This window comes from Vespa mandarinia, chromosome 10 (assembly GCF_050613455.1).
Source record: "Vespa mandarinia isolate Hongniang chromosome 10, ASM5061345v1, whole genome shotgun sequence".
Taxonomy (NCBI): domain Eukaryota; kingdom Metazoa; phylum Arthropoda; class Insecta; order Hymenoptera; family Vespidae; genus Vespa; species Vespa mandarinia.
In genome coordinates, this window is record NC_140819.1 from 8219272 (window position 1) to 8236171 (window position 16900).

The 16900-nt window shown below is 37.1% G+C and overlaps 1 protein-coding gene across 2 annotated transcripts in view; it reads left to right on the forward strand.

The window, feature by feature from the left end:
* Window positions 1-1288: 1288 nt before the first annotated feature.
* LOC118445497 (uncharacterized) overlaps window positions 1289-16900 on the forward strand; it is a 55728-nt gene continuing 40116 nt past the window's right edge. The window contains exons 1-2 of one of the 2 annotated variants that reach the window (XM_085659634.1): window positions 1289-1587; window positions 1986-2145. The gene's annotated coding sequence lies outside the window, so the exon portion shown is untranslated. The remainder of the gene's footprint in view (window positions 1588-1985; window positions 2146-16900) is intronic. The other variant, XM_085659635.1, reaches the window with a different exon arrangement.

The following is a 16900-nucleotide window of genomic DNA, read 5'->3' on the forward strand; positions in this document are numbered from 1 at the left end:
TAACAATTAATTTGTTGATATTCCATATCAAATCAACGTGCGTAGTACGTTAGTTCTCCTTGTGATGACATTACCTTGTTTCTAATACAAGATAATAACTCTGTCGACGTAGCAGTGTAAATAATCAATCTTCCTAGAATAGAAAATTAAAATAATATATATAGGTAATTTATATTTTTATATATAACAAATAATATATTTCATTAACAAGAATTAACGAATGTTGCGATAAGACTTTTAACGTATAACATCATAATTCTAATCATAAATCCAAATCCACGTGTATCCGTATCCTTGTCTCTATCATAACCATAACCTCCAATTCCAGATCGAAGAAGATTCCCATGAAAAAAAAAAAAAAAGAAGAAACCATTCTCTTTTAAAAAAGCGTAAAAGAAGAGGATAAAGAAAGTAAGATCTCAGTGTAACTACAAAAAGAGAAACGAAAAATCGATCGTATCGATCGGAGGAGAGAACGTTTAGTCAGGCCGCAGTTTCATTTCCATGTGTTATGAGAGAAGAAAGCAAGGAAACAAGCGATCGAATGTTTATTGCGCATAATAACAATAACAACAATGACGACGACGACAACGGCGGCGGCGGCGGGGTCGACAAGAAGTCGAAATCTCTTCTCGAAAACGTACGACGATAGTCGTAGCTCGTTTGGCGTAACGCGCATGCGCCATCTCACTAGATAGAACGTGTACCGAGCGGAGCCGCAGTATCATTTCCACCGTTGACGCGGTAGGATCTACTCTCTGTTCATATAAACATATATATATATATATCTCACACACACGCACTTTCTCTCTCTCTCTTTTTTTCTCTCTCTCACTCATTTTCAATGTTTTTCCCCTACTCTTTCTTTACCTACCGCGCAACCACCTACGTCGCACGCGTCGTTCACGTATCTTTCTCGCTCGTGTAGGCGCATCAGTCGCGCCATCTCTCTCTCTCTCCCCCTTGTCTCGAGAATAAATAGGGCGGGAGAGAGAAGAGAGAGAGAGAGAGAAAGAGAGAAAGAGAGTGAACGAGCGAGTCGTGTCCGGCGGTGGCCCGGACGAAGGCTGCTGCTGGTGCTGCTGCTGCTGTTGCTGCTGCTGTTGCTGCTGCTGATTCTGATTCTTTCTACTCCATCATCCTTTTTCTTCTTCTTCTTCATCTCTTTCTCACATCTCTCTCTCTCTCTCTCACTCACTCACTCACTCACTCTCTCTCTTTCTCTCATTCTCTCTCTCTCTCTCTCTCTCTCTCTTTTTCTCTCTCCCTGTCACTTTCCCTCTTTTTCTTTTGCATCATCGTACGTCACTCCTCCCCCTCCTCCTCCCTACACACCCATCGTCCTTTTCCACCACTCCACTCCTTCCTACTACTCCCCTCGCACGAAGGATCAGACTTCTTTTCTTCTCGCAGTGTGTTCCTCGGTGTTCGATCGACGTGTCGCTTTATTAAACATCTCGCGAGTTCTTCCTCTCTTTATCCTGTTTTTTTCTTTTTCGAATAATCAAAAGAGTAAGAGAGAGAGAGAGAGAGAGAGGGGAGAGAGGAATAAAGAGAGATAGATAGATAGATAGATGTATTGAAAAAGTATAATCTCTTCAAGATATATTCGTGTGTGTGTGTGTGTGTGTGCGTGTGTGTGTATGTGTGTGTGTATGTGAATAGAAACGAGACAGAACGATGATGCAAGATCGTCGAAATATCATCGTAACTTCTTCTCATTCTTATTATTCTTCGTCTGTCAACGTTCGAACAAATCCGGATTACGTACTTGTTTCGAATCGACGAGGTTATCCCTCGAGAGAAATTTTCACGAGAGAGTACGAAAGAGGCTCGTAAAAGTGTCCCTAACTGCGATTAATATTATAGCTTATTCTCTTTCTCGTAAAGAGAAAGAGTAAAAGCTCTCTCCCATTCCTAAGAACTCGGGAGGAGGTGTCTGGTGCTCTAGGATATATATTATTTTCTTGCTTTGTGACGAAAAGAAAGAAGATAAAGAAGAGGAGTCGCTCGTGGTAGCTGTGTATACCAGGTGATCGCAGGGAGCTCCTCGCAAAAGGTGGTGTACCTTCGTTCGAAGCGACACCCACCGACCGAGTCGACCGATCAGCTGTTCGCCGGCCGACGACGCTTCGATTTCTTCAGGTTAGTAACGAGACCGACTTCTTTTTCTTTTCTTCCTTTTTCTTTTTTCATCTTACCCCTTGTTCTCTCTCCTTTTTGCTTTCTTTGGGTTATTTATTTATTTAATTTTTTTTTTTTATCTATACCTCGTGATTTTAATCATCGTTTAGTTTCAAGAACAAGAGAGAATGCAAAATTAAAGGGACATTAGTACGTTCGTTTTTATAAATAATTAATGTAATGAACGATCGTATTATTGATCTTAACTCATAAGGAATCACACAAAGAAACAGTCGTATATAGTACGTTTTAACTGATATAAATATTTATGTTCATTACAGTTTATCAATAGTAACGTTTCGATGATAACGTCGATAAGATCGTTTATAACGCGAGGAATGATGCATCGTTCCCAAAAAAGAAAGAGAAACAAAGAAAATATATTTACGTCGTCATCGTAGATTTCTGCTTTTCTCGCGTTACAAGCATATCGAGCATAATAAAGGGGCGGAGGTGTTTAGAGTACGATGCGACTCGATTGAATATAATTCGTGTCTGGACGATTATCTAGGACACGACTCGATTTTATATACCAACCGAATCACTTCTCGTTCTGTAATGGAGTCTCGTCGCAGAAATATATTAAATTTGAAATCAAATCCTTCGAGAGGATATTATATTTTGTGCGAATAAATGTGAAATCTGTACACGGTATTTGCACATGTAAAAAATATGTATATATATATATATATATATATATACATATATGTATATAGATAGAAAGATAGATAGATAGATAGATTGTATAAATCTCTATGGGATTTCAAATGCTATATAGAAAATACTTCGTCATTTAGATTAAAAATAATAATCCGATTAGATCACTACTTTAATCTTTATATCGTATTATGATGAGTTTCTTATCGATAACATTTAATCTATTGCGCTTCTATTAATCAGATCTGAGAGGAAAGGTTTATAAAAAATAATATTTAGTTGATATTTATTAGAAATTTACTTAATATATATGTGTATATACATGTGTATATATATATATATGTATATATTTAAAAGGAAAGGAATTGAAAAAGTTGCGAACTCTTCACAATAACAGAGTCGTTGGTAACTACGAGTTACCCCGTCAGTTTTCACTTTCTTCGAGAGGCACCACGGACCGGTTCGACGTTCGATCTCGCGTGTCCTGCTTTTTTCATTCGTCTCGATGGGACCTTTGACAGAGATTCGCAATTTTTCCCAAGAAAACCATATTACCGGCTTCGCAGTAACGAGTTACTTTCGATTTCTTTTATTTTATCTCCTTTTAGACTTATAAGTCTCGAAAAAGGAAATTTCTTTCACGGTACTTTACTTTTTTCTTTCTCTTTCTTTTTATCCGTCATTGTAAAAAGAGATTTTATTCTGATTCGATACTATCGGTACAACCGGTATCTCTAACTCAAACTTACACTTTACTTACGGATTTGTTTTCAAGTTTGGATTTTATATGCTGCTCGCCAGTAGAAAAATTATTATCTTCTTTTTTCTCTCTCTCTTTTTTTTTTTTTTTTTTTTTTTTTAATGCTCATATACCGTACGAGAAATCAGGTGAAAAATCAAAAGATTAATTTGTGACTACTTACACGTCAGTCTATAAAATATATACTGGAGAAGAGATTCAGAAAAAAAAAAAATGTATACGCTCGTGCACATCGCATGTTTGTCCGGGTCATTAAACCCGTCGACTCTTTTTACGACATTTTAGAATACTTGAAATTCTGGGCCATTGGGAAGAACTATTAAGCCGTTCGTCGAATTTGATTCGACGAATTTCAACAAGACCATAGTTGTTGCACGCAAGGGAAATTATACTTTCGCGTAACGCGATATCGACTTCTCGAGACTCGCAAAATGTCACGTAAGGCGAGACGGCCATGATAAAAATTCGTGAGTATGTATTTAAAAACTGGCGCACTTATGTTATATATTACATTATTATCGATTTGTTCACACATATACACAAGCACACAATTATTGTTTTTGATTGAAGTAGTACGATTTGAATTTTATATATTTCTTTTTTTTTTTTTTTCTATTTTATTTCTCTCATGTTCTTTTTTTTTCTCTTTTTCCTTTTCCTTTTTCCTTTTATCGGTCCAAAAGACAAGTGTATTCGATTTCATAGTCGTTAATACGTGGTAAAAAGAAGCCCCGATGAGGTCGACTGTGGTCTACCGTTTGACCTACATTAGGAAGAAGGTAAATGTATAAGGGTGTTTCGTTCTGTTTTCACTCGAGGATAACACTGTTGAAATTGTTAAAAAAAATTTTGCTAACCTTTTAAGCAACACCGATTCTCAATTTTTTTTCTTCTTTTTAATTTTTTTTTTTTTTTTTTTTTTTTTTAATTTTATTTTATTTCTTCTCCTCCACACCCTCTCCCCCTCCCACCCTCTATCCGACACATTAGAATATTTATGTTCGTTCTCGTTATTCGCAAGAGTTCACACGATTTATCGGTTCCTAAGAAAAGCAGCATACGTCATCGTTCTCCCTCTCGAATGTAACATTAAACATTTCACCACATTCTTATAAATAATGTAGATACTTTGCATTCATGAAAATGGATTACACGTCGCAATGAGTATCGCGGTTTACGTTCGCTTTAAGAAGGTATTTATGTACGTACGTGTGTATGTATGTATGTATATACCATTCAACCAATGAATGTAAGAGAAACCGATCTCCGTGACATTTCGCTTCGATGCAAATAAAATTAAAGCTTTTTAATCTAGATAGTTGGATAAATGTCGAATATCTTTCTCTATGTTTCAGTTAATTCGATTTAAAATTAAATGTAACGAGATAGATGGAGCAAAAAGAAAAAAAAAAAGAAAAGAAAAGAAGAGAAAAAAAATGTTGCGCTAAAAGAGCAGCAGTTTGACAGCTTTTTCAAAAGACTATGTATGTACATACGTGCGTACATATGTACATACCTACATAGATACATTTCACGATCCATTTGGTCATCTTATGGAACAAGATAGAAGGGTGAAATACACTGTAAATGGAAGCGACCAACATTCTAGGCCAATTAGAGTCCGAGTCCAGGGACGTTTCTAATACAAAGTAGGATTTCAGAATAGAGTCGTGTGCTCCACGTGTCTCCTCCGATGGAACGAGAAAGAGAAATAGAGATAGAAATAGAGAGAAAGAGAGAGAGAGAGAGAGAGAGAGAGAGAGGGAGAGAGAGAGAGGGAGAGAGAGAAAGAGAGAACGCAACGTAATACTTTAATATGCTTATACGATTTTGCATTTCTGCGTGTTTTCATAGAATTTATTCATGATCGCATCGTGCACAGTGGGTCATTGTTATCGTGCTCAATGCACGAACAACGTGACCAACTTAATTATACACGCATATGCAATAGGTTTATATAGTATAATGATAAATTTAAATTGGAAGGAGAAAATAAATCATCAATCAAATGATCTTTGTCGCGTTCGCATCGACCGATTTCTTTTCTTTTTGTTTTTTTCTTTTTTTTTTTCTTTTTTTTTTTTTTTTTTTTTTGCTTCGATACTCTTTGAAGAGGAGAGAGGAGGATATTAGTTGTAAATAGATTCGAGAGATAAGACCAGTCTGGCATATAACGAGTGGCACATGTCGCGTGCTCATCACGCGAACGAAATTATGGCGCACGATCGGTTCCTAGCGGCAACTGTGCCACGTTTGCAAATAGGGGAACCAAAGAACAAAGCGTTCGTTGCATCGAATTTATTCTCGGGGGTTTATCCCTATTCTCCCTCAGTAATGTTACGTCATAAACGGGGCCCTTGTCGTAGTTCACAACAGGATACATGCATATAGATTGATAAATTTCTTACGTCTTCCTTGTTAACAATTTGAATGTAGATCAATTAGCTCGTATTACTCGTTAATTAATTAATTCATTCATTCATTTATTTTATATTATTTAATATTAAATATTTTACGATTTTGTTAAGAGATCGAATTTTTGATTTATAAGTACGTAGATTAGAAATGGCCGAAGATAAGTCCAGGGAGAAAAATCACAAAGTTCCTTTGTCGAGAGAAAGCGAGGGAAAAAGGGCCGAATGCTCGGCATCCAATTTCGATGAATTCTCTAGCTTCCTGACAGATTCTCCCCTCATTTCGAGGGGCAACCCTTCGTACTTTTAGTACCCTCTAGGGAGAACCTTTGGATACGTTCATCAAACGTACCGACCGATCTCCTTCCACCTATCCGCGTCTTGCATTTTTGTCTCTTCTACTTTTAATTCTTCCATTTTATCTACTTAGTTTTCTTTTTGTTGCACTTTCTCTTTCCCCCATTACTTCCCATATTTCTATATATTTTTTTGTTTTGTTTCGGGTCTCCGCGTCTTTCTCTTTTCCTTAGACACGTGCACTTACATAAACGTAAATGTTTTTATTCGATCTAACCGTTATTACACATTGGATAAACCGTCGTCGATTAGGCTAATTTTAGAGGGACGCAATGGATCTCTCACTTTCTCTCTCTCTCTCTCTCTCGAAACGCACTAGTGCACGGGATGAAAATTTAATCCTTCGTGGCCTTCGATGGCGCCGACGATCGATTGTAAAAACACGGAGAGAGTGCAAGGGGATGTTAGTGCGTCTGAGTTACGTCGTCGTCATCGTCGTCGTAGTCGTTGTCGTCGTCCAATTGTAAAGATAAACGAATAATAGGTACTTACACACTTTAGTTAAGGATCTGACTATACTTTTTCATTAGATTTTAAACCACTTCGATCTTTCGAGGGATTCATTTCTAAAATATTTTATAAATAGAAATATGACAAAGAAAAAGGGATAAAGAGGGAGGGAGTGAGATAGAAAAGAGGTCTCATTCTTATTAACAAAGTAGTCGGTCAAATTTCTTGTTGGAACTGTATTTCGATGGAAAGCCAAACGCGTCCTAGTTTTCATGGACAAAGGAGTACTCTAAGATTTACTCGGAAAGTTTAATCCTATTCCATTGAAATTGTCGACGAATAGAAATAAAGAGTACAATGTGTCGTTGTATAATAATTATCATTCTATGAATTAACTAATATTTTCATTTGTTTCTTTTTCCTTCTCTTTTTCTTCTCGTCTTCCGTTCATTGATGAAAAAGGTGGAATTAAAAGAGAGAAAGGAAAAAAGAAAAAGAGAAAGGAAAAGAGACGGGTTAAAAGAGAAAACGGGACAGGAAAATTACGTAGGTAAAGATTGAAAATGAAAAGTAGGATTGGCAAGGGATCCCTATTGTCCTTTTTCTTGTATTATTTTTTCTTTTTTTTTTTTTTCTCTTTATCCATTTTTTTCCCTTTTTCCTTGTTCCTTTCATTTGTTCGAACGCAAGCGCGAGCAATTCGGGTCACCCGGTATATGGGACGACCTGGTTCAAGTTTTTAGAACGTTTCCAGGATGTGTTTCTAGATATAGAAGAGAACGTTATAGCTTTGAAAAATCATTCTTCGAGGAACACCAGCATGGTTTTCCTGGATGGTCTGGTTAGTAGTGTAACAGGGCGCACCCTCGAATTCGTCGTTCTCGCGAATGGTAGGCGGCAATAAAATGTCGTAAGTCAGGCGAGGGTGTTTTCTCTTTCTCTTTCTCTTTCACACATACGCACGCGCACACATACGCACGGAAACACAGAGAGACACACACATGAAAAAAGAGTCGAGGGAAGGCCTAGGTAAAATGCCAAGGGGAGTAATGGAAGCATCGAACACAGCGAGGAAGAACGGGGTGCACCCGCGTTTCCAACGAACCTCCCCACGTGCGCAGGCGCCATATCGATTTCTATTCGCACACAGCCTTTCATAATTTCCCTGTGTATGTCTTCATATATTTCTATGTAACATATAAACTAGTATGTATGTGTGTATACTAACGCGAATACGTACTATATGCGATAGCTCTACGCTCCCATCATCATCTCGCATCCACGGCGATTCTACTTGTCGTTTAATGGACGATCGGCCTTCCCTACATCGAAGCCATCTTTTTGTTTTTTTTTCTTTTCTCTCTCTCTCTCTCTCTCTCTCTCTCTCTCTCTCTTCGATCACGATATCGAGTGTTTTTTAATCGTTGCCCAAGTCATTTCTATGAAAGATCATAATTTACAATATTTCTTTGAAGTGATCAAAGTAGAATTTGTTCAATGTGAAATTTGTCAAATAGCGCATCGATTAAATGATACTCGTCATCGATAACGAGAGCGTGAGGTATTGTTACATAAAAGCAACACTCGTCCCAGGTTGATTGTTTGCAGAGTCATACGTAACGTTAAGTCGATTAACAGATAGATCGAAGGTCTTGCGAATGTTTCGACAGAAAAAAAAAAAAGGAAAAAATTATGATCGTCGGGAAAAAAAAAAACGGAAGAGGCGATATATATACATGTATTTATGTATGTTGGTATGTATATACGTAAACGTTCGAACGTTCATCCGCATCGAGAAAGAATATTTTTAACCGGACGAGACCGATCGATCGATCCTCCGATCCACTGTTGCTTCCGTTTCTTTTCCTTTTTTTCTTTTTTTTTCTTTCTTCTTTTTCCCCCATATCCGCTAGATAAAATTAGCTCCCAACGTTAAATGTTTTGTTTCCTTCTTCCAATCCCAACCAAACCCCACCACCATCCAATTCACCCCCTATCCCCTCGTCCCTTGAACTTCACTCTTTCATTCTGTTATCTAGTTTAATCGTCAGTTTAATCTCGAATCGATGTAGTATGGTTATAAAAGATGAATATAATTCTTATCAATTCCCGATATAAAAGTAGTAGTTCGTCATCGAGAGTACAATAGACAACTCGATCAAGTTTCACAATCTCATCCGTTATTTTTTTTTCTTTCTTTTTTTCTCTCTCTCTCTCTCTCTCTCTCTCTCTCTCTCTCTCTCTCTACATCCTTTTCTTTGCTCTTCGTAGAGTCGATAAAAAGAGAAGATAGAAGTTTATTCCGTTCAGGGCCACACCTGATCGTGAAACGAATGGGCGTGATTCTTTTTTTCCTGGGAAATGCCAACAATGAAATCGGATCGGGTTTGACTCGATCGGTTCGACTTCACGGGCCACCGATTCAACGGACAATGCCGAAAGTGGAACCCAGACGAAGGGTGGTAGTGGTAGGACAGTATGGCGGTTGCGGCGCCTATCAAGGAAAGGGAAATAGGACTGTATTAAAGTGCTTGAAATTCAATGTGACGACGATTTTGCCCATCCTGTATGTCTATTCGTCTCTTTCTCTTCTTACGTCATTCTCTCTCTCTCTCTCTCTCTCTCTCTCTCTCACTCTTTTTCACTCTAATATACCTCCTGTGTAATCTCGTGTTGTCGATAAAGAAAGAAAACAGATTGCTGATAGAGTAACGAATTTTTTATAATTATTTTTACGAAAAATATTATGAGGAGAGGGAGAGAGAATATATATATTCGATAATTTTTTATTAAAAAAAAAAAAGGATATATATATATATCGAAGAAGAAAAATTCGAACGACGAATCGTAGTTACCTAATATATTTCAGATAGGACGAATCCGTAGATCATCATCGTATAATACTTCCAGTCGGCTATCTAATTCTGGCCACTGACCTAACTCACTGGCAGTCGACGGCGCTCGCGCGAAACTTGCAATGGTGCCCGTTAGTTACGTGGGTGGCATTTGCGCGTAACGATTTAAAGCGAATTTCCTGGAACGATCTCTCCTTGTTTACGTTCGAAAAATACACCGGGCAAAAGCAAAGCAAAGAAAAGCAAGGCAAAGCAAAGCGTGGCATGGGCTTATCGTTCATGCGAACGGCGCTCGTATCGCGCGTCAACGAGAAAGAGAAAGAGAGAGCGAGACGGGGTGATGGGAGGAGTGAGGAAGGAAGGAAGGGGACGGAGAAAATTACAACGAATAAACTAAATCGACTACGATCTCGTTAGAGGATAAACGATTATCTCGAATCTAAGACCACGTGAGAGATAGATAAATCGTTAAGATTTTGATATCTGATAAATTGAGAAATAAAAATCGATTTTAAACGGAACGCAAACTTTAATCGTGGCGAAATAATTTTTATCAAAATCAGTTTGAATTTTGATATTATTCTTGTTTTTCTTCCTCGATTCGATTTGTAATCTTCTCGTTGTAATATGCGAATAAGACACAACCCACGATGTGTATATACTTCCGTGAATGCAAATTAAACGTCAAGCCGTGGGGAATTAAAGTAAGCCGAGCGAAGTAAAGATACGGAATAAACGACTAGTTGACCTTTGGAATCCGATCCGATTGGCGTTGGTGACATCGAGCCTTGGGTATCGGCAAACCACAAGGAAAAAGAAAAAAAAAACCTGGTTCGCGTTGAGGCGTTGTTGAAAAGTGTACTTACGCACATATATATATATATATATATATATATATATATATATATATATATATATATATAAGAACATTGCCCCATTTTTTAAATCCTTATATGTCGATTTATGTAGAAAAAAAGAAAAAAAGAAAAAGGAGAGAATAAATAAGAGAAGAAAAAGTATATATTTTTTTTCTTTTTCTTTTTTTTTCTTTCTTTTTTTCTTTCTTTTTTTTCTTTTTTTTTCTTTTTTTTTCTTTTTTTTTATTTTTTTTTTTAAATCTTCTCGTCGTTTTAAGATCGAAGAATTTTTCGAAATTGTTAAAATGTCTCGCGAGGTTCCTTTCGGTGAAATCATTTTGGTACGCACGCTTGATGACCCATCGCGAGGAAGAAGGCAAGAGATCCGAAATAACTGCGGGTCGCGTGCATCGGCTTCCTGAACCTCGGAAATTTCTCGTGTGCCTTCGTCTTCGAATGTATTTCAATCGAACGAGTCATCATCGTCGTTATCGAGTACGTGGTTAATTCGTGAAATAGAATAAGATCGATTGGTATAAGATAAGTCGTTTGGTTTAATTCGATCGTGTTTGTTGACTCATCCGTTCGCCTTGAAATAATATTTCGAAGGAAATTAATCGAATTTCTCGAAAGTATCAACGAACCAATCGCTCTTTTTCTTATTCACATTCGTTCGCGTTTATATACTCTCTCTTTCTCGTTCTTTTTCTCTCTTTCCATTCTTTACTTTATGCAAAGAAAGGGAAGGAGAAGTCGATTAGATTATCTTTGCCAGCGGCGCATCGTTGCATTTAACCTAAGCAATTCCGCCAATTGACTCCGCACACCCACGATCTTTAGGAAGCGTCGGAATAAGACGTGTTCTGTTTATATTCCAACGCCTTTATCCGCATTCCGCCATTAAGATGAATTAAACCGACTGCAAAATGCATATATCCAGGTATATATATATGTATCATAGATATATGTAAACATTTTAGAGTCTATCTTCATGAATACGTATGCATACATGCGTACATACATACATACATATATATATATATATATATATATGTATATGTATATGTATATGCATATATGTGCTGTTGTGTAATAGAGCGATCCATAGAGAAGCATCGAACTAAATGACCTATCTCCAACGATGATCTATCTAAACGAGATAACGATCGCAAAACGTTAATCATCAATGACTCTAACGAGTATCGATAACGAACACTTTAACGAGACGGTATTAAAATCGTAAATGCGGAAGAGTACATACTCGAATTGGAAAGTCGAGAAATTGGAGAAATAATAGATGAGTGCCGAGGGAAATTTAATTGTAACAATGATAATAGAGAAAAAAATACGAATTGAATAAATGATATAAAAATAAATATGAAACATGAAATGATGAAAGAAAGAAAGAAAGAATGAAGGGAAAGGAAGAATCGCTGAGGGTAGGAGGGTGGGTGGGAGGGAGGGTGGCGCACAAAGAGAAAGAGAGCAATTGTACTCGACGAAGCGAAACGCGGTAGTAGCGGTTAACATAGAACGTGGGAAAAAGGAGTCTCTCGTGACCGATCGTGAGTGGTAGTGTCTCAAGGTCAAGCTTAGAGGCGACAGTACTACGTCGCGTGCGAGATTAACGAGTCGTTACGGATATGCATACGAATATGTAAAATAAATATGTGTGTAAGAATATATATGTATGTACGTACATACGTACGTATGTATGTAAGCTCGTTTATGACTCGTTATAGCAAACGTAACAACGATTTCCCCTTCTTACGTTTTCTCTCTCTCTCTCTTTCTCTCTCGACATATTCGTAAAAAAAAAAAAAAAAGAAAAAAAACTATGAAAAGAACGTATGCAAGAGAAAAATAAGGAAAAATTCCAGCCATTCGTTATGCGTGTCTTACTAATTATTATACCGGCAAAAGGAACAGGAGGCACGTGTTTCTCGCGCAGCAGTACTAATACAAAGCAAAAAGTAAAGGATAAGCCTTGAGAGAATTTATAGATTCCACGAGAGATGCCTTGGTGAATAACCGAAAGTAGAAGGGAGAGGGAGGGATAGGAGAGGGGGGTGGGGGAGAAAGAGCGTAAGAAGGAAGGCAACGAACGTTGAAACGATTAGTATAAGAGAGCAAAAGAAGATCCTCTTCGTTGATTTCGTTACTTGCTATAACGTAATGACGTCGCTTAACACATCGTAAATCTTTCGAGGCGGAAACCGAGGATGATCGTAATACCGTGAGATATAATTTATATGTCGTGGGTTTTCAAGGAATTTATTAATCTCTCTTTTTTAGATACGTCCGTGCATACGTAAAATGTCGTACGTTCATTGCTTTTATTATGAATGACGATAATAATTCTTGTTGTTTGAAAATATTTATAAAATTAATGTTAAGTGGGTGCGTAAATCTTATTTTCTTCTTTTTTTTTTTTTCTTTTTTGTTTTGTTCTGTTTTGTTCTGTTTTGATATCTTAAAAACGATACGTAGGTATATCACAATGGATATATAAAGAAGGAAAAATGTTTAATTTACTCATAAACCATTGTTGGTTCACGATAATATCGTTTAATCTTAAGAAGATCTGCAACCCTAAAGGCGGCTGACTGGCTGGCTTGCCTTGTCTCTTCATTTCTCCCATGGTCTCTCATGAGCATCGTTATAGAGAAAGGAAGGTGGACGCCCGATGAGAATCGCTTTTCACGCGTCTCTACAAAGTAGCAAAGTCCCATGTAGGTGTATGTGCATCTATATTACTCTGTGTCTGAGTGAAAGAGAAGGTGTGATAGGGGACGCTTCTGTGCTCACTCGCATATCTTCCGGGTCATAATGCCAGCAGACAACGTCGCGGCGCATAGACGTTTCCTGGCACCCAACCAGCTGCCAGAATCCGTACAGGTTCATCCGTACGGCTAGAGAGGGTGTACCCTTCCGTTATCTATTTTACCCTATCTCGATATACTTTCTTTAATTTTTTCATTTACATTTATTTACATATATATATTTACATATATATATTTACATTATTTAGATATATATATATATATATATATATATATATCTATTAATATTTATCATAAACAAATATATACCTTAGATATATACCTATGGCATTGGTTACGTATGTAACTAGTAACGTAGGAATTTCAAATATTTTATGTCAATAAACAATGAACGATAGTATTTTTATTCAATATTTTATTAATTATTTGTGTAAAAATGAAGAATATATCGGATTAATCAGTAATGTCGGAATAATTCCACGAGATATTAATATTTATTTATATATAAAATATTGATAATATCTACATGCAGATATATATATATGTCTTATATGATAATAAATCGATCGTTCAAAGTTGGATTTGATTTGATTAGGTTCGATGCGGTTCGATTAGATTACTCGGCCGCAAAATGGAAAATTCGCCAAATCGAGAATCGAGTGTAGGGTTTAAATGCAAATGTCGCAAGGTGGCCCTTTTAACGAACCTACCCTTTTGTACATTAGCGAACTGTTCTTCCCTATCGTCGTCCGATGCCAAGGCAGGAAGGGAAAAGGGTCGCCGACTCATAACCGAGGGTCGTGCGAGAATCGTTTACGTGAGCGTTCCAGGACAAGAGCGTGTGTTCAAAGGTTTTCCTACGGCAAAAAAAAAAAGAGAGAAAAAGAAAGAAAAAAAAGAAAAGAGAGAGAGAGAGAGAGAGAAAGAGAAAGGGAAAAAAATAACTGAGGCAATTCTTTCGAACGAAAAGAATTCTCGTTTTCACGTCTCGTCTGTCTCGTGTCTATCTACAAAAGGAGATTAACGTTACGTGTAAATATCGATTTGTAAGACTTTGTTCCATCGATTCGAAAGAAATGATAATCACATAAACGAACGTAACAGAGAAAAAACTTCTAATGCTAAGATCGTACGAGAAGAACCGTACGAGTGACCCGTTCGTCGGAAATACCTAATCATTATCATTATTTTTTAACATTATGGCGATCGGCCAGTTATTTCGTGACGAGACAACAAATTATCAAGCGATTAGAATTCCGAGTCCAAAAGAAATCATCGATATATATTCTACACGACGATTCGTATAAGTTTCGTTTCATTTCTTTTCGTTTCGATTCGATTCGATTCGATTGGTTTCTTAACACAAATAAAATACACTACGAAACATAGACATACATATGTATGTAAAATAAATAACTACTTACATATGTATGTCTGATATAATTCAATTATCGATTCGTAACGAAAAAAATTCGATTAACGCGATCGGGTTTCTAACCAATTAAGATAAATATATTGTACTTACTTAATAACTGATAATATATATTTTTCATTGTTCCTGTAGAAACAAAATATCTATCAGTCTAAAGATCGCTGACCCGGGTGCACTTAATCCGGTCGCAGTGGATAAGTATTATTAGTAACGAGGCGCGTCTAATGTTACGTTTTACCGCCTCACCGTTAAACCTACGCTCGAAGACACTCGAATCGCGTCGATGTTCTCTCTCTCTCTCTCTCCGTCTCTCTGTCTCTCTGTCTCTGTCTCTGTCTCTGTCTCTGTCTCTGCTCCTGTCCCTGTCTTTCTTTTTCGCGTAGGTAGAACGCAAACGAAGGCAGTCGAGTTCCTTAGGGTAAGAGCTATATACACAGAGAAAGATCCGCAAAACTGACCGCGGAGGACGGTGGAGGTATCGGGTATCTAATTATCCGAGGACTCGTTTCTTACGCTTATGTATGTATGTATGTATGTATGTATGAATGTATCCATTTATATATATATATATATATATATATATATATATGTATATATGTATGTATATACGTACGGTATTTACTTACTTACTTTGTTGCACGCGTGCATAAGTGCATGCGTACTATGCGTCTAAGCGCAGTATAGCGGCTTCTCAGTGATTCCTGGGGGTGAAAGAGAGAGAGAGAGAGGGGGGAGATAGAGAGGGAGAGAGAGACTCATAAGTATTTACTTTGCACGCCGACACGCTCTTGCAAATCCTCTTCTTTCAACTTTTCCCTTTCTTTTTTTATCCCTCTCTCTCTTTCTCTCTCTCTCTCTCTCTCTCTTTTTCTCTCTTTTTCTCTCTTTTTTCTGATATACGCACGAACGAAGTATTATATATATATATATATATATGTATATATAAAAAAAGAAGAATCTTTTGTAATCGTATAAACTTCGAAGAGAATCGAATCTTATGAATGAATTCTGACGATCGCATTATCTTTCAAAAGGATTAAAAACTATGATCGTCATGTTTGACTCTTCCTTTTACGATATCATTGATGAAAAAAAAAAAAAAAAAAAAAAAAAAAAAGAAATAAGAAAAATTCTCTACGATAAAGGAGTATTTCTCTTGTTTTCTTCTTCTTCTTCTTTTCTTTTTTTTTTTTTATATCTACAAATATATCTTTCTTTTTGTTTTATATTTACAAATATCTTTGTTTTCTTATCGATATTTAAAAAGAGTTTAGGCACCCTTGCTCAAACAATTTCAATAAGTCATTAGTTTGATATTTTTAGAAACTAACGGAACGCTCCTAATCGAACGGGGGAAAGGAAAACGAAGCGATGTAAGTAGGCATTCGCGTTACGGTTCGCGATTACTACAGTTACGTTAATGCCGGTGACGGGGAAACGATGAAACGTCGTTCGAAAGCTATCGTTATATGCGCTATATCCTCCTCCGTTCAGAGAAGAAGACGTGCTTCCTGCATGCTCTGCCATGGTCCATCCACTTAAGCGGGATTATTACAGCGTAATTATTAATCCTCTTTGGTGGCCTCTCTCTCTCTCTCTCTCTCTCTCTCTCTCTCTCTCTTTCTACAGGATGTAGAGAGAAACCGGAACGTTCTATCCTGTTCTATCTGAAACACACACACACACACACACACACACACACACACACATCCTTTCTATTGCAAATCGTTTCCGTTACAACACGTTTTTGTTATAATCAACGGTCAACGCATTTGCGAACGTTTTCCTTTTTGTGTTTTGCAAATATTGAAACTTGCATCAATCGGATCAATTAAATAATTGCATCTAAATTGCATCAATTGATCGAGATCGAAGTAATTAAAATAATCGTAAGATTGAAAGCGTTGATTATCATCCGTTCGTACTGTTATCTTTTTCTTCTTTTTGTATTTTTGTTTTTTTTTCTTTTTTTTTTTTTTTTCTTTTTTTTTTTCTTGAATGAATTATACGAATCGATCGGTTCGAAGGAATCTTAGAGTGGGCCGTGCGACACCCGACGTGAAACCGTTAAGGGTTTTAACATCGTGTTTACTCTCTCGAGAGCGCCGCGGGACGCTAAGGCCGTTGTAACGCTCTCGTCCGACTACGCGT